Source organism: Haematobia irritans, chromosome 2, assembly GCF_050003625.1.
Source record: "Haematobia irritans isolate KBUSLIRL chromosome 2, ASM5000362v1, whole genome shotgun sequence".
Taxonomy (NCBI): Eukaryota; Metazoa; Arthropoda; class Insecta; order Diptera; family Muscidae; genus Haematobia; species Haematobia irritans.
The window spans coordinates 33,029,361-33,053,976 of NC_134398.1; the positions used below are offsets into that span (position 1 = coordinate 33,029,361).

Genomic DNA, 24,616 nt, shown 5'->3' on the forward strand with positions numbered 1-24,616 from the left:
AAATCTCCACCACACCATACATATGTATGTTACTCTCTTTTGACATTAAATAACCTAGCCATTTTTTGTCAGGGTTGCCATGATAAAATTAATTTGAAAAACAGTAAAAATTTAAAATCCTTAAACAAAATTGGTCCTTATTAGTCCACAATTATATATATAGCCCCCATATAAACCGATGCCGAAATTTGAACTCCGGAACCTCCAGGTATAACCGGATCGTGTGATAAAATTCGGAGGACAAATCTCATCCGATCCGGTTGATATGCGGTTCTTGTTATTAATATATGCCAGGGATGGAAACTACAATTTTTAAGAAGGTACAAAAAGGGTATTTTTTTGAGCGAAAAAGTACTTTTTACAAAATTTCAACAAAAATTCATTGGGAGGTTATTGTCAAGAGCTCCTTTAGACTGAATTTTAAGAAAATAAAATGTTGTTTGTCACCTCAACTTTAAATATTATCTTTTTATACCCTTCACCACTACTGTGGTACAGGGTATAATAAGTTTGTGCATTTGTATGTAACGCCAAGAAGGAAAAGTCTGAGACCCATCGTTTAGTATACCGATCGTCTTAGAATTAAATTCTGAGTCGATTTAGCGATGTCCGTCCGTCTTTCTGTCTGTCCGTCTTTCTGTCTGTCCGTCTGTCTGTCTGTCTGTTGATGTATTTTTGTGTGCAAAGTACAGCTCGCAGTTTTAGTCCAATTGTCCTAAAATTTCGTATAGGGTCCTGTTTCGGCTCAAAGACGATCCCTATTGATTTTGGATCTGGTCATAATTGGCGTGTATATCAACCGATCTTCCTCAAATTCCGTACATCCGAATATTTTATGAGTCTCGAAAAACTTGCAAAATATCAGCCAAATCGGTTCAGATTTAGATATAGCTCCCATATATAGTTTTCGCCCGATTTACACTCATTTGCCCACAGAGGCCAATTTTTTGCTCCGATTTAGTTGAAATTTTGCACAGGGAGTATAATTAGCATTGTAGCTATGCGTGCCAAATTTGGTTGAACTCGGTTCAGATTTAGATATAGCTCCCATATATAGTTTTCGCCCGATTTACACTCATTTGCCCACAGAGACCAATTTTTTGCTCCGATTTAGTTGAAATTTTGCACAGGGAGTATAATTAGCATTGTAGCTATGCGTGCCAAATTTGGTTGAACTCGGTTCAGATTTAGATATAGCTCCCATATATAGCTTTCGCCCGATTTACACTCATTTGCCCCCAGAGGCCAATTTATTGCTCCGATTTAGTTGAAATTTTGCACAGGCAGTAGAATTAGCATTGTAGCTATGCGTGCCAAATTTGGTTGAAATCGGTTCAGATTTAGATATATTTCCCATATATAGCTTTCGCCCGATTTACACTCATATGACCGTAGAGGCCAATTTTTAACTTCGATTTAGTTGAAATTTTCCACAGGGAGTAGAATTAGCATTGTAGCTATGCCAAATTTGGTTGAAATCGGTTCGGATTTAGATATAGCTCCCATATATATGTTTTTCTGATTTCGACAAAAATGGTCAAAATACCAACATTTTCCTTGTAAAATCGCCACTGCTTAGTCGAAAAGTTGTAAAAATGACTCTAATTTTCCGAAACTTCTAATGCATATATATCGAGCGATAAATCATAAATAAACTTTTGCGAAGTTTTCTTAAAATTGCTCCAAATTTAAATGTTTTCCTTATTTTTTTACTGACATTGTGTTCCACCCTAGTGCATTAGCCGACTTAAATTTTGAGTCTATAGATTTTGAAGAAGTCTATCAAATTCTGTCCAGATCGAGTGATATTTAAATGTATGTATTTGGGACAAACCTTTATATATAGCCACAACACATTTGACGGATGTGATATGGTATCGAAAATTTAGATCTACAAAGTGGTGCAGGGTATAATATAGTCGGCCCGCCCGACTTTAGACTTTCCTTACTTGTTTTAGTTTTATATCCGCTTACGAACACAAAATTTTCTATGGAAATAAAATTTTGACAAAATTTTCTACGGAAATAAAATTATGACAAAATTTTCTATGGAAATAAAATTGTAACAATATTTTCGATAGAAAAAAATTGGACAAATTTTCCAAAAGAAACAAATTTTGACATTTTCAATAGAAATAAAATTTTGACAAAATTTTCTATTGAAATAAAATTTTGATAAAATTTTCTATAGAAATAGCATTTTGACAAAATTTTCCGTAGAAATAATATTTTGCAAAAAATTTCCATAGAAATAAAATTTTGATAAAATTTTCTGTAGAAATAAAATTTTGACAACATTGTCTGTAGAAATAAAATTTTGACAAAATTTTCTATGGAAATAAAATTTTGACAGACGTTTTGTTCACAAATATAATTTGAACAAAATTTACTATAGAAATACAATTTTGAGAAAATTTTCTGTAGAAATAAAATTTTGACAAAAATTTCTATAGAAATAAAAATATGACAAAATTTTCTATAGAAATAAAACTTTGACAAAATTTTCAATAGAAATAAAATTTTGACAAAAATTTGCTATAGAAATAAAATTTTGACAAAATTTTCTATATAAATAAAATTTTTTACAAAATTTTCTATAGAAATAAAATTTTGACAGAATTTTCTATAGAAATGACATTTTGACACAATTTTCTATAGAAATAAAATTTTGACACAATTTTCATAGAAATAAATTTTTTACAAAATTTTCCATAGAAATAAAATTTTCTATAGAAATAAAATTTTGACAAAATTTTCTATAGAAATAACATTTTGACAAAATTTTCTATAGAAATAAAATTTTGACAAAAATTTCTATAGAAATAAAACTGTGACAAAAAAATTACAAAATTTTCTATAGAAATAAAATTTTGACAAAATTTTCTATGGATACAAAATTTTGACAACATTTTCTATAGAAATAAAGTTTTGACAAAATTTTCTATAGAAATAAAATTTTGAAACAATTTTTATATAGAAATAAAATTTTGACAAAATTTTCTATAGAAATAACATTTTTAAAAAATTTTCTATAGAAATAACATTTTGACAAAATTTTTTCTAGAAATAAAAATTTGACAAAATTTTCATAGAAATAAAATTTTGACAAAATTTTCTATAGAAAAAAAATTTTGACAAAAATTTCTATAGAAATAAAACTGTGACAACAAAAAAATTGACAAAATTTCCTATAGAAATAAAATTTTGACAAAATTTTCTATGGATACAACATTTTGACAACATTTTCTATAGAAATAAAATGTGGCAAAATTTTCTATAGAAATAAAATTTTGACAAAATTTTCTATAGAAATAAAATTTTGACAAAATTTTCTATAGAAATAAACTTTTGACAAAATTTTCTATAGAAATAATATTTTGACAAAATTTTCTATACAATAAAATTTTGTCAAAGTATTCCATAGAAATAAAATTTTGACAACATTTGCTATAGAAATAAAATTTTGACAAAATTTCCCATAGAAATAAAATTTTGACAAAATTTTCCATAGAAATCAAATTTTGACAAAATTTGTTATAGAAATAAAATTTTGACAAAATTTTCTATAAAAATAAAATTTTGACATAATTTTCTATAGAAATAAAATTTTGACAAAACTTTCTATAGAAATAAAATTTTGACAAAATATTCAATAGAAATAAAATTTTGACATTATTTTCGATAGAAAAAAAATTTGACAAATTTTCCAAAAGAAAAAATTTTGACAACATTTTCCATAGAAATAAAATTTTGGCAAAATTTTCATAGAAACAAAAATTTTTGACAAAATTTTCCATAGATATAAAATTTTGACAAAATTTTTCATAGAAATAAAATTTTGACAAAATTATCTATAGAAATAAAATTTTGACAAAATTTTCAATAGAAATAAAATTTTGACATTATTTTCGATAGAAAAAAAATTTGACAAATTTTCCAAAAAAAAAAATTTTGACAACATTTTCCATAGAAATAAAATTTTGACAAAATTTTCATAGAAACAAAAATTTTTGACAAAATTTTCTATAGAAATAAAATTTTGACAAAATTTTCAATAGAAATAAAATTTTGACATTATTTTCGATAGAAAAAAAATTTGACAAATTTTCCAAAAGAAAAAAATTTTGACAACATTTTCCATAGAAATAAAATTTTGACAAAATTTTCATAGAAACAAAAATTTTTGACAAAATTTTCCATAGAAATAAAATTTTGACAAAATTTTCCATAGAAATAAAATTTTGACAAAATTTTCTATAGCAAAAAATTTTGAAAAAATTTTTTATAGAAATAAAATTTTGACAAAATTTTCTATAGAAATAAAATTTTGACAAAATTTTCTATAAAAATAAAATGTTGACAAAATTTTCGATACAAATAAAATTTTGACGAAATTTTCTATACAAATAAAATTTTGACAAAATTTTCTATTTATAGAAATTTTCTATGATTGTAATGGTTTGCATTATTTTAGTGCGCGATCGATAATTTCTTAACTAGAATGATTATAGAAGATAATATAGAGGGGCAATATAGAATCACAAGCTTTTTCCGACCAAAACATTCTTGAAATTCAAGAAAATCGTGTTTTTGATTCTGGATTTTACAAAATCGAGACCATTAGCAAATAAGTTTGTTAAAGACTTTCTCTGAATATTTAAATATTTTGTCAAAACCATTAAAATGATATGGACCAATTTATCTATGGTTGTTAGAGGGCATATACTAACACCACACACCCGATCGGATGAAATTTGCTCCCACAAGAGCAAATTACCTTTTGTGTATACAGTTTTGAGCCGATATCGGATTACACAAAAGGTAATTTATTCTTGTAGGAGCAAATTTCATCCGATCGGGTGTGTGGTGTTAGTATATGCCGACTAACAACCATAGATAAATTGGTCCATATCGGCCCATAATTATATATCGCACCCATAGAAACTGACTCCCCCAAGATTTAACTTCAGAAGCCTCAGGAAGGAACAATCGATGGCGGAGGTCCATTGCAATACCATAGGTGGTAATTCTCTCTCTTATGCATGGGTGCTACCCCCCATAGTTCTTTCATATGGTGCTTATTCAACTCAAGATCTTATCAAAGAAACATGAATTTCTACAAAAACCTGAGTTGATCGACCTATACACGTAATGTATATTAGTGTATAGTGAAGAAATAAGAAACTTAAGAAGAATTCTACTAATTTGTTTAAAGTAGAATGTCACATAATTTTTCTGTGTCTTGGCTTTCCAACGAAAACATTTATCATTAACGTTGACATTCCATTGTGATCAAATTTAAAGTTTGTAAATAAATACATTTTTTTATTTAAATCACAAGTGTTTGGTTTAATTAATCAAATGTCATTCAAAGACTTGTAATAGAATTCGCACAAAAAACATGAAACCATATTAGTCAAATTGGCAGTGTAGGTTGGAAGATTCACTTATCTTGCAAGTATAGAAAAACATTATTTTGTAAATATCTTATGTATATAGACAATTTTGTTAAATTTTTTTCTATACAACATTTTGCCAACATTTTATTTCTATAGAAAATTTTCTGAAAATTATATTTCTATATAAAATTTTCTAAAAATTTTATTTCTAAAGAAAATTTTCTGAAAAGTTTATTTCTAAAGAAAATTTTCTGAAAATTTTATTTGAACTTTTCTCAACATTTGATTTCTATAGAAAAAATTGTCAAACTTTTATTTCTATAGAAAATTTTTGCAAATTTTTATTTATATAGAAAATTTTTGCAAAATTTTTGCAAAATTTTATTTCTATAGAAAATTTTGTCAGAATTTTATTTTATCAAAATCTTATTTCTATACAAAATTTTTGTAAAATTTTATTTCTATAGAAAATGTTTGCACAATTTTATTTCTATAGAAAATGTTTGCAAAATTTTATTTCTATAGAAAATTGTTGACAAAATTTTATTTCTCTAGAAAATTTTGTCAAAAATTTATTTCTATTGAAAATTTTCTCAAAATTTTATTTCTATAGAAAATTGTTGACAAAATTATATTTCTATAGAAAATTTTGTCAAAAAGTTATTTCTATAGAAAATTTTCTCATAATTTTATTTCTATAGAAAATTTTTGCAAAATTTTATTTCTATTGAAAATTTTGTCAAAATTTTATTTCTTTAGAAAATTTTGTCAAAATTTAATTTCTACAGAAATTTTTTCAAATTTTTATAGAAAATTTAACAAAATTTTCTATAAAAAATTTTCTTAAAAAATTTCTCAAAATTTTATTTCTATAGCAAATCGTGTCAAAATTTTATTTCTTTAGAAAATTTTGTCAATATTTTATTTCTATAGAAAATGTTGTAAAATTTTTATTTCTATAAAAACATTTTTCAACATTTTAATTTTATAGAAAATTTTGTCAAAATCATATTTCTATAGAAAATTTTGTCAAAATTTTATTTCAATGGAAAATTTTGTCAATTTATAAAGAAAATTATGTCTGAATTTTATTTCTATAGAACATTTTGTCAAAATGTTATTTCTACAAAAAATTTTCTCAAAATTGTATTTCTACAGAAAATGTTCTCAAAATTTTATTTCTATAGAAATTTCAAAATTGTATTTCTTTAGAAAGTTTTGTCATTTTTTTTACTATAGAGAATTTTGTCAAAATTTTATTTATAAAGAAATTTTTGTCAAAATTTTTTTTCTATAGAAAATTCTCTCAAAATTTTATTTCTTTAGGAAATTTTCTCAAAAATTTATTTCTCTAGAAATTTTTTTCAAAATTTTATTTCTTAAGAAAATTTTATTTCTATAGAAAAATTTTTCAAAATTTTATTTCTATAGAAAATTTTGTCAAAATTTAATTTCTATAGAAAATTTAATCAAAATTTTATTTCTATAGAAAACTTTGTCAAAATTTTATTTCTATAGAAAATTTAGTCAAAATTTTATTTCTATAGAAAATTTTGTCAAAATTTTATTTCTATAGAAAATTTTGTCAAAATTTTGTTTCTATGTAAAATTTTTGCTAAATTCTATTTCTATAGAAAATGTTTTCAAAATTTTATTTCTATAGAAAATTTTTGCTAAATTCTATTTCTATAGAAAATGTTTTCAAAATTTTACTTCTATAGAAAACTTTGTTAGAATTTTGTTTCTTTAGAAAATTGTTGCAAAATTTTATTTCTGTGGAAAATGTTTGCAAATTTTATTTGTATAAAAATTTTGTGTAAAATTTTAGTTCTATAGAACTTTTTATCATTTGTCAAAATTTTTATTTTTTGTCAAAATTTCAATTTAGTGAACAATCACTGTTTAATACCAAACAGCGTTGTAAAAATATTGAAAAATCAACAATAAACCCTAACGACACTCTTAATGACCCATGTTACATTAGTTGGCTCTGTTAGATTGAAATCAATTTTAATAAATTCTATATTGAATTGAATAATGAAATAAAATATTGTGTATAGTATTTAAAGAACAATAGATTTCAATAGATGTGCCTTTTTAGAGGAGCACAAGAATCAATTATTACATAATTAGCAAACTGAACAATTATAATGGCCCTGGGGTATTTTTGAAAGTGTACAATGGAAACACTTTAGCAAGAGCAAATTAATTGAGTTTTGAGCTATGATCGAATTAATTATGCAGCAGTTGAAAGCGAAATCAATTTAAAAATCCATAGATATATAGAAAATAAGGAAAACAATAAAGAATTGTCTAGTTTCGTCTTAAAAACGCGATTTATATGCATGACCTTCTTACAGAATTCTTAGAAAAAACATTAACAGCTCTAAAAATATTGTGTTTTGTCTCTATACGAATTAAGTGAAGCTTATTCATTGTGTCTAATCACCAAAGACACCTACGGATGTGGCATCGAAAGGTAAACGAAATTATATTTAGATTTTAAGATTTTAAAATTTTAATGACAATCTATGATAAATTGATTTTGCTTTCTCATTTTTATGATGCAAATAATTTTTAACTATGCATGTTTATGACAATGCATGTTCCAGAATTTGAATAAAAAAGAAACGTATTTCTAATAATGAAATAATTTTGCAAAAATTTTCTATAGAAATGAAATTTTGACAAAATTTTCTATAGAAATAAAATTTTGAGAAAATTTTCTATAAAAATAAAATTTTGACAAAATTTTCTATAGAAATAAAATTTTGGTAAAATTTTCTAAAGAAATAAAATTTTGTAAAAAATATCTATAGAAATAAAATTTTGCAAACATTTTCTATAGAAATAAAATTTTGACAAAATTCTCTATAGAAATAAAATTTTGGTAAGATTTTCTATAGAAATAAAATTTTGGTAAAATTTTCTATAGATATAAAGTTTTGACAAATTTTTCTATATAAATAAAATTTTGGTAAAAGTTTCTATAGAAATAAAATTTTGGCAAAATTTTCAATATAAATAAAATTTTGGTAAAATTTTCTAAAGAAATAAAATTTTGTAAAAAATATCTATAGAAATAAAATTTTACAAACATTTTCTATAGAAATAGAATTTTGCAAAAATGTTCTATAGAAATGAAATTTTAACAAAATTTTCTATAGAAATAAAATTTTGAAAAAATTTTCTATAGAAATAAACTTTTGACAAAACTTTCTATAGAAATAAAATTTTGGCAAAATTTTTTATAGAAATAGAATTTTGGCAAAATTTTCTATGTAAATAAAATTTTGGTAAAATTTTCTAAAGAAATAAAATTTTGTAAAAAATATCTATAGAAATAAAATTTTGACACAATTTTCTATATAAATAAAATTTTCATAAAATTTTCTACACAAATAAAATTTTGGCAAAATTTTTTAAAGAAATATCAAAATTTTCTATATAAATAAAAGTTTGGTAAATTTTTCTATAGAAATAAAATTGTAACACAATTTTCTATAGAAATAAAATTTTGCAAAAATTTTCTATAGAAATAAAATTTTGACAAAATTTTTATAGAAATAGAATTTTGAGACAATTTTCTACAGAAATAAAATTTTGGTAAAATTTTCTAATGAAATAAAATTTTGTAAAAAATATTTATAGAAATAAAATTTTGCAAAAGTTTTCTATAGAAATAAAATTTTGATAAAACTTTCTACAGAAATAAAATTTTGTCAAAACTTTCTATAGAAATAAAATTTTTACAAAATTTTCTATAGAAATAAAATTTTGATAAAACTTTCTACAGAAATAAAATTTTGTCAAAACTTTCTATAGAAATAAAATTTTTACAAAATTTTCTATAGAAATAGAATTTTGGCAAAATTTTCTATATAAATAAAATTTTGGTAAAATTTTCTAAAAAAATAAAATTTTGTTAAAAATATCTATAGAAATAAAATTTTTACAAAACTTTCTATATAAATAAAATTTTCACAAAATTTTCTATATAAATAAAATTTTCAAACATTTTCTATAGAAATAAAATTTTGACAAAATTTTCCATATAAATAAAATTTTGGTAAAATTATCTATAGAAATAAAATTATGACAAAATTTTCTATAGAAATACAATTTTGTAAAAAATATCTATCTATAGAAATAAAATTTTGACAAACATTTCTATAGAAATAAAATTTTGACCAAATTTTCTACAGAAATAAAATTTTTACAAAATTTTCTGTAGAAATAAAATATTGGTAAAATTATCTATAGGAATAAAATTTTCTATATAAATGAAATTTTGACAAAATGTTCTATATAAATAAAATTTTGACCAAATTTTCTATAGAAATAAAATTTTGGTAAAATTTTCTAAAGAAATAAAATTTTGTACAAAATATCTACAAAAAAAATTTGCAAAAATTTTCTATAGAAATAAAATTTTGCAAACATTTTCTATATAAATAAAATTTTCACAAAATTTTCTATATAATAAAATTTTTGCAAAATTTTCTATATAAATAAGATTTTGGCAAGATATCTTAAAGAAATAAAATTTTGACAAAATTTTCTATATAAATAAAATTTTGGTAAAAATTTCTATAGAAATAAAATTGTGACAAAATTTTCTATAGAAATAAAATCTTCACAAAATTTTCTATAGAAATAAAATTTTGTAAAAAATATCTACAGAAATAAATAGAAATAAAAGTTTCAAACATTTTCTATAGAAATAAAATTTTGACAAAATTTTCTATATAAATAAAATTTTGACAAAATTTTCTATATAAATAAAATTTTCACAAAATTTTCTATATAAATAAAATTTTGGCAAAATTTTTTGAAGAAATAAAATTTTGACAAAATTTTCTATATAAAATTTTGGTAAAATTTTCTAAAGAAATAAAACTGTGACAAAATTTTCTATAGAAATAAGTTTTTGTAAAAAATATCTATAGAAATAAAATTTTGATAAAATTTTCTATATAAATAAAATTTTGGTAATATTTTCTATATAAATAAAATTCTGGTAATATTTTCTATATAAATAAAATTTTGGTACAATTTTCTATATAAATAAAATTTTGACAAAATTTTCTATATAAATAAAATTTTGACAAAATTTTCTATATAAATAAAATTTTGCTAAAATTTTCTATAGAAATAAAATTGTTACAAAATTGTCTATAGAAATAAAATTTTGTAAAAAATATCTATAGAAATAAAATTTTGCAAAAAATTTCTATAGAAATAAATTTTTGATTAAATTTTCTGTTACTAAATATAAGCAATTCACTTAATAAAGACTTCAGTCACATAAACAATATCAAAATCCTTGATGATATAACACCAATCAAAATATTGGTATTCAATGTCCAATTCTTGATTACCTACATAATTAACATGCAACATATAAGCAGACTTATCTACTGAAGGCACGTCTCATACGAAACCTATCAAAAAAATACATCACGATTTTACAAAACCCCAGTGAACACATATATCTGTCTCCTTTTATAGCTTACTTTATGTAATTAATTGTCTTTTGATAAGATTGAATGCAAAAAATAAAATATTTTCGCCAAAATAGAAAGTCCCGAATTGCTTACAATGACACAATTTCTTATGGCTCCCCCGCCCCAAAAATAAAATTGACATCCGAAAATGACATTCAATATAAACGGTTTTTGTTTTGAAATTTCAATTTGAGTCTATGGGTTTTTTTGTCTTGCCATTACAATGCAATTGCTTAATTAACCATAAAAAAGTTTAGTTTAATGGAATATTAATGGTCGAATGTACAGAAAAAAAAAACTTCCAATATACGAATATGTGTAGACATCTAATATATATCCACATAATTTCATTTATTATGGATTATGCATAAAATTATAAAAAAAGTTACATATATTTTCTACGTATGAAATAAAAATGAGGTATGCAAATTGCTGCTAAAGTTTTTAGATTTTTTTTGATATTTTAATCCGCAGGATGTTTAAAGAAAACTTTAGTGAAGTTTTAATTTTTTTTTTAAATCTCTCCCAGAATATATATCTATAAAAAAATTTCCTAATAATTTTGTATAAAATATTTTGACAAAATTGTATTTGTATGAAAAACTTTGTCAACATATATAGAAAGTTTTATCACAATTTTTTTTCTATAAGCAATTTCTCATAATTTTATTTCTGAGACAACTTTCCCAAAATTGTATTACCATAGCAAATAATTAAGTTTTCTCCAGAATTTTTTTTGAATTTTTTTTAGAGGATTTCCCCTTTTTTATGGAGAATTTCCCAAAAAGAAAACTTTCTCAAAATTTTCTTTCTATGGAAACTTATCTCCAAATTTTATATCAATAAATGCATAACCTCACGGAGTGTTCTCTGTAAATCTCAAGTAAATAAGAGAATTTTTGTTTTTTTACTGTACTTTAAACAAAAATCGTATAAAGGGGTGGTCCAGCTCCGCGACTAAATATCGAAGAATAAAGTAGCGGGTCTTTTTCTAGACATCAAACCTAACCTTCCTAGAAATTTCACCCAAATCAGCGAACTTTGGCGCAATTTTGAAAAAGTTGGGCAAGTGTGATGTCCCCCTCTCCCACCAGATATCAAAAAATGAGGTACCCCATTTTCACCATATGATTACACTCTACGTTCTCCGAACATTTTTCATGTGAAAAAATAAAATTATTTTATAACAATAGCAACTGCGATGAATTCAAATTATAGAATTTTGTATTGTGCGCTGTATGTAAAAAAAGATTTTTTCCGCTTTTCCGTTGAAACTTTTCTTGAATTTTATTTGCTATAAACCTCACAGAGCCCGAGACCTTTCCAACGAATGCCAAACCATGGAAATCGGTTCGTGCGTTCTGGAGTAGCATCAGAGATGGCGCTATATATAAAAAAAAAGATTTTCCCGCTTTTCCGTTGAAACTGTTCTTGAATTTTCTTTGCTATAAACCATACGGAGCACGAGACCTTTCCAACGAATGCCAAACCATGGAAATCGGTTCGTGCGTTCTGGACTTAAAGCGTTAGGAAGGAAAACACACAAATTCCACATTTTGTCAAAATTTTATTTATGTAGAACATTTTGTCAATATTTTGTCTATAGAAAAGTTTCTAATTTTTTTTCTATAAAAAACTTTCTAATTTTTTTTTTTCAAAAAATTTTATTTCTAAGAAAATTTTCTTAAAATTTAATCTCTATAGAAAAATTTTATTACTATAGAAAATATTGTCAACATTTTACTTCTATCAATGTGATTTCTATAAAAAATTTTCTCAAAATTGTATTTTTATACACGTTCTTCTCCAATTTTTATTTCTATAGAAAATTTATCCGAATATTTATTTCTAAAAATTTTTTTCTCAAAATTTTATTTCTATAGAAAATTTTTTCAAAATTTTATTTCTATAGAATATTTTATCAAAATTGTACTTCTATAGAAAATTTTGTCAAAATTTTATCTAGAAAAATCAAAATTTTATTTCTATCGAAAATTTTGTCAAAATTTTATTTCTATAGAAAAATTTTATTTTTATAGAAAACTTTTTCAAAATTTTACTTCTATAGAACATTTTGTCAAAATTTTATTTCTATAGAAAATTTTTTCAAAATTTTATTTCTATAGAATATTTTATCAAAATTGTACTTCTATAGAAAATTTTGTCAAAATTTTATCTAGAAAAATCAAAATTTTATTTCTATCGAAAATTTTGTCAAAATTTTATTTCTATAGAAAAATTTTATTTTTATAGAAAACTTTTTCAAAATTTTACTTCTATAGAACATTTTGTCAAAATTTTATTTCTATAGAAAATTTTTTCAAAATTTTATTTCTATAGAATATTTTATCAAAATTGTACTTCTATAGAAAATTTTGTCAAAATTTTATCTAGAAAAATCAAAATTTTATTTCTATCGAAAATTTTGTCAAAATTTTATTTCTATAGAAAAATTTTATTTTTATAGAAAACTTTTTCAAAATTTTACTTCTATAGAACATTTTGTCAAGATTTTATCCAAATTTTATTTCTATAGAAAATTTTGTCAAAATTTTATTTCTATAGAAAATTTTGTCAAAATTTTATTTCTATAGAACATTTTATCAAAATTTTATTTCTATAGAAAATTTTGTCAAAATTTTATTTCTATAGAACATTTTGTCAAAATTTTATTTCTGTAGAAAATATTGTCAAAATTTTATTTCTATAGAAAATTTTGTCAAAATTTTATTCCTATAGAAAATTTTGTCAAAATTTTATTTCTATAGAAAATTTTGTCAAAATTTTATTTCTATCGAAATTTTTTTCAAAATTTTATTTCTATAGAAAATTTTTTTAAAATTTCATTTCTATAGAAAATTTTTTCAAAATTTTATTTCTATAGAAAATTTTTTTAAAATTTTATTTCTATAGAAAATTATATTGAAATTTTATTTCTATAGAAATTTTTTTCAAAATTTTACTTCTATAGAAAATTTTGTCAAAATTTTATTTCTATAGAAAATTTTGTCAAAATTTTATTTCTATAGAAAATTTTGTCAAAATTTTATTTCTATAGAAAATTTTGTCAAAATTTTATTTCTATAGAACATTTTGTCAAAATTTTATTTCTGTAGAAAATATTGTCAAAATTTTATTTCTATAGAAAATTTTGTCAAAATTTTATTCCTATAGAAAATTTTGTCAAAATTTTATTTCTATCGAAAATTTTTTCAAAATTTTATTTCTATAGAAAATTTTTTCAAAATTTTATTTCTATAGAAAATTTTTTTTAAAATTTTATTTTTATAGAAAATTATATTGAAATTTTATTTCTATAGAAATTTTTTTCAAAATTTTACTTCTATAGAAAATGTTGTCAAAATTTTATTTCTATAGAAAATTTTGTCAAAATTTTATTTCTATAGAAAATTTTGTCAAAATTTTATTTCTATAGAAAATTTTGTCAAAATTTCATTTCTATAGAAGAGTTTGTCAAAATCTTATTTCTATAGAAAAGTTTGTCAAAATTTTATTTCTATAGAAAATTTTGTTAAAAATTTATTTCTATAGAAAATTTTGTCAAAATTTTATTTCTATAGGAATTTTTTTTCAAAATTTTATTTCTATAGAAAATTTTATCCAAATTTTATTTCTATAGAAAATTTTGTCAAAATGTTTTTTCTATAGAAAACTTTGTCAATATTTTATTTCTATAGATTTTTTTTTTCAAAATTTCACTTCTATAGAAAATTTTGTCAAAATTTTATTTCTATAGAAAAGTTTGTCAAAATTTTATTTCTTTTGAAAATTATATCGAAATTTTATTTCTATAGAAAATTTTGTCAAAATCTCATTTCTATAGATTTTTTTTTTCAAAATTTTACTTCTATAGAACATTTTATCATAATTTTATTTCTATAGAAAATTTTGTCAAAATTTTATTTCTTCGAAAATTTTGTCAAAATTTTATTTCTTTAGAAAATTATATCGAAATTTTATTTCCATAGAAATTTTTGTCAAAATTTTATTTTTATAGAAAAGTTTGTCAAAATTTTATTTCTGTAGAAAAGTTTGTCAAAATTTTATTTCTATAGAAAATTTTCTCAACATTTTATTTCTATAGAACATTTTGTCAAAATTTTATTTCTCTAGAAAATATTGTCAAAATTTTATTTTTATAGAAAATTTTGTCAAAATTTTATTTCTATAGAAAATTTGTCAAAATTTTATTTCTATAGAAAATATTGTCAACATTTTATTTTTATAGAAAATTTTGTCAAAATTTTATTTCTATTGAAAATTGTATAGAAAATTTCTTCTAAATGTTGTACCTTAACAAAAATTTGTCATAATTTCATTTGTATAGAAAATGTTCTCTAAAGTTTATTCCCTAGAAATTTTCTAGATTTTTTTTTAGAAAATTTTGTCAAAATTTTACTTATATAGAAAATGTTGTCAAAATTTTATTTCTATAGAAAATGTTGTCAAAATTTTATTTCTATAGAAAATTTTGTCAAAATTTTATTTCTATAGAAGATTTTGTCAAAATATTATTTCTATGGAACTTTTGTCAAACTTTATTTCTATAGAAAATTTTGTTAAAATTTTATTTCTATGAAAAATGTCCACAAATGTTTATTTCTATGGAAAATTTTCTAAAAATTTTATTTCTATAGAATATTTTATCAATATTTTATTTTTTATAGGCACTTTTGTCAAAATTTCTAAGGAAAATTGTTTAACCATTTTATTGGTTTTCATAATTACTTTGATTTTTAATTTTTTTCAGTAATACATATTTTATAAAAATTTTATTTCTATTGAATATTGTATAGAAAATTTTTTCTAAATGTTGTATTTTAACAAAAATTTGTCATAATTTCATTTCTATAGAAAATGTTCTCTAAAGTTTATTGCTTTAGAAATTTTTCTCGAATTTTTTTTATAGAAAATTTTGTCCAAATTTTACTTTTATAGAAATTTTTGTCAACATTTTACTTTTATAGAAAATGTTGTCAAAATTTTACTTTTATGGAGAATTTTATCAAAATTTTAGTTCTTTACAAGATTTTGTCAAAATTTTATTTATATGGAACTTATAGACAAAATTTTTTTTCTATAGAAAATTTTGTCAAAATTTTATTTCTATAGAAAATTTTGTTTAAATTTTATTTCAATGAAAAATTTCCACAAATGTTTATTTCTATGGAAAATTTCCTAAATATTTTATTTCTATAGAATATTTTTTCAAAATTTTATTTTTATAGAAAATTTTGTCAAAATTGTATTTCTATAGAAAATTTTGTCAAAATTTTATTTCTGTAGATTTTGACAAAATTTTATTGCTATAGAAAATTTTATAACCATTTTATGGGTTTTCATAATTACTTTGATTTTTTATTGTTTTTCAGTAATACATATTTTGTCAAAATTTTGTTTTTATAGAATTTTTTTTTTTTTAATTTTATTTCTATTGAAAATTGTATAGAGAATTTCTTCTATTTTCTTCTATGGTATTTTAACAAAAATTTGTCATAATTTCATTTCTATAGAAAATTTTCTCTAAAGTTTATTGCTTTAAAATTTTTTCTGGATTTTTTTTTTTTTTTTCTTTTTTAGAAAATTTTGTCAATGTTTTACTTTTATAAAAAATTTTGTCAAAATTTTACTTTTATAGAAAATTGTGTCAAAATGTTATTTCTATAGAAGATTTTGTCTAAATTTTATTTCTATAGGAATTATTGTCAAAAATTTTTTTATAGAAAATTTTTTCAAAATTTTATTTTTATAGAAAATTTTGTAAAATTTTTATTTCTGTGGAAAATTTCCACAAAAGTTTATTTATATTGAAATTTTTCTAAAAATTTTATTTCTTTAGAAATTTTTGTTAAAATATTATTTCTAAAGAAAATTATTTCAAAATTTTATTTTTAAAGAAAATTTTATTTCTATGGAAATTTTGTCAAAATTTTATTTCTATAGAAATTATTGTCAAAATTTTTTGGGTAATTTTTATAACCATTTTATTGGTTTTTATAATTACTTTGATTTTTTATTGTTTTTCAGTAATACATATTTCTACCTGTGTATCTCACATTTTTTCTTTGATATGCCTTCTTATCTGAGATATGCACGCTAATCTAACTTACGAAAAATCTTCTCTTTTTGAATTGCATCAACATTTATGTTAAGGGTAAATATTTTGTTAAAATTTTTAAGTTCCGACTACGAAATCCATGTGGAATGTGATGGACGAACGTTATTTTCTTATCAGACATTTCAATAATATGAAAAAAAATTATAATTATCATGTTTACCAATTATCACCGACATGTTAAATGTAACATAAACGTATATTTCTAATCCAGATAATTCAACGCAGCATTTACTATCTAACCGAGTCGAGTCATCATCAACATGAAAATTCGGATGCATTCCATCCATCTATCAAAGGGAAAAGGCATAACGCAATTCTATTTGCTCAAAGATTATGATGATACCTCAAAAAAGGGCCTAGCATACACATATGATACCGGGGATCTGAGTAAATGTTTGCATTGATTTTTCTTCGGTTGGTATTACTTTTATTTGTTTTCAACAACCATGGGTAACCTTCTTAATGAAATTGGAGTAGTTTTTCATGATATCTTTTCTGGGCATTTTAAGTTATGTTGATTTCGTCAGTTCGATATCGTAGTTCATAGTGTGATAACGTCAAGGTGGAATTTAGCTGAAAATTACTTGCGGTTAATTGATTAAAATTTTTGTAAAGTTATATAAAACAAAGACAGTGAGATATAAATTGTATATCCTTTATTAAGGAATTAAAAGGATTTTTACACAAGTGATAAAAGTGTCAAAGAGATTTTCAATAATTAGTTGTTAACAAGAAAGAAATTTGCAGTTTTTTAACACCGAAATATGTCACAATAAGACGAGAGGTTAGTTGTCTTCTTTTGTAATAAATTAAAATGTTCCCCAGTAGATGCAATACGGCATTAAAGGAATCAATACTAAATCCTCCTGACATACACAATCATAGCAATTGCTGAACATTTTCGTAGATCGACCAGCGATTATGTCTTATTGAATTTTTTTTTATTGTTTTTGGTTTGATCACGAAATTAATTGATCCCATTAATTATTGAAAAATTAAAAATTATTGATAAAATTAAAAATGTAATTGACCAGAATAAAAATTTTATTGATTCAACTATTCTATATGATTTGTAAGAATTTTGTGAAAGAATTGTTTTTGTGTGCAATCAAAAGAAACGCCTGGCCCCTCGTTGGGTGCCATTTATATTTTTGTAACGACTCCCCAACTAGATCTTAACTCCTCATGACCATTGCTGACATATTTTCCGAGCTCAATGATGACAGCTGTCAGACTTATTTAAGTGACAGTTCATTTCTATGTTTACAAATTACAAAAGCATTTTGTAAAAAAAGTTATTCGTGATGGAATTCAAGCGTGTGATTACTAAAGGGTGATTCTTTTGAGGTTAGGATTTTCATGCATTAGTATTTGACAGATCACGTGGGATTTCAGACATGGTGTCAAAGAGAAAGATGCTCAGTATGCTTTGACATTTCATCATGAATAGACTTACGATCTGCCACAACGTCGAATTTTCAGTGAATGGGCCCTAGAAAAGTTGGCAGAAAATCCGCTTTTTTATCGACAAATTTTGTTCAGCGATGAGGCTCATTTCTGGTTGAATGGCTACGTAAATAAGCAAAATTGCCGCATTTGGAGTGAAGAGCAACCAGAAGCCGTTCAAGAACTGCTCATGCATCCCGAAAAATGCACTGTTTGGTGTGGTTTGTACGCTGGTGGAATCATTGGACCGTATTTTTTCAAAGATGCTGTTGGACGCAACGTTACGGTGAATGGCGATCGCTATCGTTCGATGCTAACAAACTTTTTGTTGCCAAAAATGGAAGAACTGAACTTGGTTGACATGTGGTTTCAACAAGATGGCGCTACATGCCACACAGCTCGCGATTCTATGGCATTTTGAGGGAAAACTTCGGAGAACAATTCATCTCAAGAAATGGACCGGTAAGTTGGCCACCAAGATCATGCGATTTGACGCCTTTAGACTATTTTTTGTGGGGCTACGTCAAGTCTAAAGTCTACAGAAATAAGCCAGCAACTATTCCAGCTTTGGAAGACAACATTTCCGAAGAAATTCGGGCTATTCCGGCCGAAATGCTCGAAAAAGTTGCCCAAAATTGGACTTTCCGAATGGACCACCTAAGACGCAGCCGCGGTCAACATTTAAATGAAATTATCTTCAAAAAGTAAATGTCATGGACCAATCTAACGTTTCAAATAAAGAACCGATGAGATTTTGCAAATTTTATGCGTTTTTTTTTAAAAAAAAGTTATCAAGCTCTTAACAAATCACCCTTTATATATTTTACTGGAAAACCATTGCTCGTTACTGAGATACTAGCTATGTTGCATGGCGTCCAAAAAGTGGATGAACAAAAAAAAAAACGCTAACAATCACGGTTACCACTCATGCCAAAAATAATCTACCAAAATTTTACCACAAATCTACCAAATCTGATTTTGAAGTTTTTGATCAAATGGTTGGTATGAAAAACATTTTTCTTCGAATGTGTGAATGATCCTTCTTATTAGCGACCATTTACTCACAATGGAATAACCATTACTCACAATGAAATAACACGAAAATTACAATAATAACAAGATATTGAAGTTATATAAATTTTTGTCAAAATTTTGTTTCTAAAGAAAATTTTTTCAAAATTTTATTTCTATAGTAAATTTTGTCAAAATTTTATTTCAATAGAAAATTTTATCAAAAATTTATTTCTATAGTAAATTTTGTCAAAATTTTATTCCTATAGAAAATGTTCTCAAACATTTATTAATATAGAAAATTGTGTCCAAATTTTATTTCTATAGAAAATTTTGTCAAAATTTTATTACTACAGAAAATTTTCTCAAAATTTTATTTCTATAGAAAATTTTGTAAAAATATTATTTTTATAGAAAATTTTGTAAAAATTTTATTTCTATAGAAAATTTTGTCAAAATGTTATTTTTCAGACAGTTCACTAATCCCAAAAGTGAACCACACTTGAACCTTCCGAAAACAAGTTTTACTTGATAGCCGGCTTATGCCGAAATAAATTCGTACAAACATATCTCTTTTCCTTTGCCACCATCAAATCATCGATTTGAGTGCAGGAAGCACGCTCATCGATTTTGAGCGTGCTTCCTCTTTTTCTTCATTCGTTTTGTTTCTCAAATTCGTACAAACACATCTCTTTTCCTTTGCCACCATCAAATCATCGATTTGAGTGCAGGAAGCACGCTCATCGATTTTGAGCGTGCTTCCTCTTTTTCTTCATTCGTTTTGTTTCTCAAATTTCTCAAAATTTCATTTCTATAGAAAATTCTATTTTTATAGAAAATTTTTTCAAAATTTTATTTCAGCAGAAAATTTTGTCAAAATTTTATTTCAATATAAAATTTTCTCAAAATTTTATTTCTATAGAAAGATTTGTCAAAATTTTATTTCAGCAGAAAATTTTGTCAACATTTTATTTCAATAGAATATTTTATCAAAATTTTATTTCTATAGAAAGATTTGTCAAAATTTTATTTCTATAGAAAATTTTCTCAAAATATTATTTCTATAGAAAGATTTGTCAAAATTGTATTTCTATAGAAAATTTTCCCAAAATTTTATTTCTATAGAAAATTTTGTAAAACTTTTATTTCAATAGAAAATTTTGTAAAAATTTTATTTCAATAGAAAATTTTGTCAAAATTTTATTTCTATAGAAAATTTTGTCAAAATTTTATTTCTATAGATAATTTTCTCAAAATTTTATTTCTATAGAAAATTTTTTCAAAAACTTATTTCAATAGAAGATTTTGTAAAAATTTTATTTCAATAGAAAATTTTGTCAAAATTTTATTTCTATAGAAAATTTTGTCAAAATATTATTTTTATAGAAAATTTTGTCAAAATTTTATTTCTATAGATAATTTTCTCAAAATTTTATTTCTATAGAAAATTTTTTCAAAAACTTATTTCAATAGAAAATTTTATCAAAAATTTATTTTAAAAGGCAATTTTGTCAAAGTTTTATTTCTATAGAAAATCTTTTCAAAATGTTATTTCTATAGAAATTTTTGTCAAAATTTTTCTTTTTATCTTTTCTTTTATCAAAATTTTATTTCTATAGAAAGATTTGTCAAAATTGTATTTCTATAGAAAATTTTCCCAAAATTTTATTTCTATAGAAAATTTTGTAAAAATTTTATTTCAATAGAAAATTTTGTAAAAATTTTATTTCAATAGAAAATTTTGTCAAAATTTTATTTCTATAGAAAATTTTGTCAAAGTAATATTTTTATAGAAAATTTGGTCAAAATTTTATTTCTATAGATAATTTTCTCAAAATTTTATTTCTATAGAAAATATTTTCAAAAACTTATTTCAATAGAAAATTTTATCAAAAATTTATTTTAAAAAGAAATTTTGTCAAGTTTTATTTCTATAGAAAATCTTGTCAAAATGTTATTTCTATAGAAATTTTTGTCAAAATTTTTCTTTTTATCGAAAATTTTCTCAACATTTTATTTCTATAGAAAATTTTGATATTTTATTTCTATAGAAAATTTTGTCAAAATTTTATTTCTACGGTAAATTTTCTCAAAATTTTATTTCCATAGATAATTTTATCAACATTTTATTTCTATAGAAAATTTTTTCAACATTTTATTTCTATAGAAAATTTTTTCAAAAATTTATTTCAATAGAAAATTTTATCAAAAATTTATTTCTAAAGAAAATTTTGTCAAAATTTTATTTCTATAATCTTGTCAAAAATTGATATTTTCCATAGAATATTTTGTCAAAATTTTATTTCAATAGAAAATTTTGTCAAAATTTTATTTCTATACAAAATTTTGTCAAAATTTTATTTCTATATAAAATTTTGTCAAAAATTTTTTTCATAGAAAATTTTGTCAAAATTTTATTTCAATAGAAAATTTTGTCAATTTTTTTTTCAATAAAAAAATTTGTCAAAATGTTATTTCTATAGAAAAAATTTGTCAAAATATTATTTCTATAGAAAATTTTGTCAAAATTTTATTTCTTGTGCGTAGCCATTACAAAGTTCCTTACCAAGAGCTAAATTGTAAGCGTGGATGAGAAACAAAACTATTCTTTTAAGAAGGAAAGTCTAAAGAAGGGGGGGCCGACTATATTATACCCTGCACCACTTTGTAGACCTAAATTTTCGCTACCATATCACATCCGTCAAATGTGTTGGGTGCTATATATAAAGGTTTGTCCCAAATACATACATTAAATATCAATCGATCTGGATAGAATTTGATAGGCTTCTACAAAATCTATAGACTCAAAATTTAAGTCGGCTAATGCACTAGGGTGGAACACAATGTTAGTAAAAAAATAATATGGGAAACATTTAAGTCTGAAGCAATTTTAAGGAAACTTCGCAAAAGTTTATTTATGATTTATCGCTCGATATATATGTATTAGAAGTTTAGGAAAATTAGAGTAATTTTTACAACTTTTCGACTAAGCAGTGGCGATTTCACAAGGAAAATGTTGGTATTTTGACCATTTTTGTCGAAATCAGAAAAACATATATAGGGGAGCTATATCTAAAGCTGAATCGATTTCAACCACGCATAGCTACACGACACGCATAGCTACAATGCTAATTCTACTCCCTGTGAAAAATTTCAACTAAATCGGAGTAAAAAATTGGCCTCTGTGGTCATATGAGTGTAAATCGGGCGAAAGCTATATATGGGAGCTATATCTAAATCTGAACCGATTTCAACCAAATTTGGCACGCATAGCTACAATGCTAATTATACTCCCTGTGCACAATTTCAATTAAATCGGAGTAATAGATTGGCCACTGTGGCCATAGGAGTGTAAATCGGACGAACGATATATATGGGAGCTATATCTAAATCTGAACCGATTTCAATAAAATTTGGCACACTTGACTACACTACTAATTGTACTCCTAGTGGAAAATTTCAATTAAATCGGAGTAAAAGATTGGCATCTGGAAACGTATTAGTACATATCGGGCGTAAGATATATATGGGAGCTATATCTAAATCTGAACCGATTTCAATAAAATTTGGCACTCTTGACTATAGTACTAATTGTTATTCTTGTGCAAAATTTTAAGCAAATTAGGGTAAAACTTTGGCTTCTGGGACCGTAATACTCCATATCGGGCGAAAGATATATATGGGAGCTATATCTAAATCTGAACCGATTTCTTCCAAAATCAATAGGGTTCTATTCTGAGCCAAAAACACATACTTGTGCCAAATTTGAAGTCGATTGGACTAAAACTGCGACCTAGACTTTGATCGCAAAAATGTGTTCACAGACAGACCGGACATGGCTATATCGACTCAGGAGCCCACCCTAAGCATTTTTGCCAAAGACACCATGTGTCTACCTCGTCTCCTTCTGGGTGTTGCCAACATTTGCACTAACTTATAATACCCTGTTCCACAGTGTGGCGAAGGCAATAAAAACTGATGTTTGGTAATCAATAAAGTTCAGTGATAGTAAGTCATTATTTCCAAGCATACGGTAATGTTGAGGGTATAGAACACCTCAACTACTTACCTAGCTGGCGTATATGAGAAACGTTCTTATACCCTTATACCCTTATTTTTGACCACAAAAGCTTTATTTATTAAGCGATCTTACTCAAATTTAGGGAGCCACCATGGTGCAATAGTTAGCATGCCCGCTTGTATTTCTATAGAAATACAATTTTGACAAAATTTACTATAGAAATAACATTTTGACAAAATTTTCTAGAGAAATAAAATTTTGACAAAATTTTCTAGAGAAATAACATTTTGACAAAATTTTCTAGAGAAATAAAATTTTGACAAAATTTTCTAGAGAAATATGATTGGGGTCGGCTATATATAACTATAGACCGATATGGACCAATTTTAGCATGGTTGTTAGCGGCCATATACTAGGTTAGGTTAGGTTGCAGCCGATGTATCAGGCTCACTTAGACTATTCAGTCCATTGTGATACCACATTGGTGAACTTCTCTCTTATCACTGAGTGCTGCCCGATTCCATGTTAAGCTCAATGACAAGGGACCTCCTTTTTATAGCCGAGTCCGAACGGCGTTCCACATTCCAGTGAAACCACTTAGAGAAGCTTTGAAACCCTCAGAAATGTCACCAGCATTATTGAGGTGGGATAATCCACCGCTGAAAACTTTTTGGTGTTCGGTCGAAGCAGGAATCGAACCCACGACCTTGTGTATGCAAGGCGGGCATGCTAACCATTGCACCACGGTGGCTCCCACTCAAGGACCCTAAAGACGTGTGCCGAAAATGGTGATTATCGGACACTGTTTCGATATAGCCCCCATATAGACCGATCTCCAGATTTACTTCTTGGACTGCTAGAATCCGTAGTTTTTATACAATTTGCCTGAAATTGGAAATCTAGAAGTATTCTAGGACCATAAAGAGGTGCGCCGAATATATTGTGTATCGGTACAGTTTTAAATATAGCCCCCTTATAAACCGGCCTGTCGATTTGGGGTCTAGATTCTAGAACTACAATTAAATGTGCTGAATACTGTGTGTATGCTTCCATGTTTTTGTATAGCCCCCATTACACTGAACTCCCGATTTAA

At 23.9% G+C, this 24,616-nt stretch overlaps 1 protein-coding gene across 1 annotated transcript in view; it reads left to right on the plus strand.

Annotated features, from left to right (window-relative positions):
- Positions 1 to 24,616, plus strand: part of Rchy1 (Ring finger and CHY zinc finger domain containing 1) — a 76,507-nt gene that overhangs the window by 1,325 nt on the left and 50,566 nt on the right. The gene's annotated exons all lie outside the window — the stretch shown is intronic.